This window comes from Limulus polyphemus, unplaced genomic scaffold, assembly GCF_000517525.1.
Source record: "Limulus polyphemus unplaced genomic scaffold, Limulus_polyphemus-2.1.2 Scaffold1215, whole genome shotgun sequence".
Lineage (NCBI taxonomy): Eukaryota > Metazoa > Arthropoda > Merostomata > Xiphosura > Limulidae > Limulus > Limulus polyphemus.
In genome coordinates this window covers 141,693-141,952 of record NW_013666825.1, presented here as the reverse complement: position 1 = coordinate 141,952, position 260 = coordinate 141,693, and positions in this window count along the sequence as shown.

Sequence of the window (260 nt, the reverse complement as noted above, 5' to 3'; positions counted from 1 at the left end):
CCCCCACACCTATAGAGGTAATTAGTTTTATAAGCCTTTTATGTGGCTTCTTGTCAAAAGCTTTCTGAAAATCCAGATACACCAAATCTACACATTTACCCTCATCTACATAAGTAGTAACCTTTTCAAACAATGTTAAAATATTTGTAAGGCAAGATTTTCCCTTAGTGAAACCATGGTGACTATCCAATAAAATTCTAAACTTTGTTAAATGACTTTGCAAAACATATTTGCTAACTTTCTGAAAATCAATTTACACG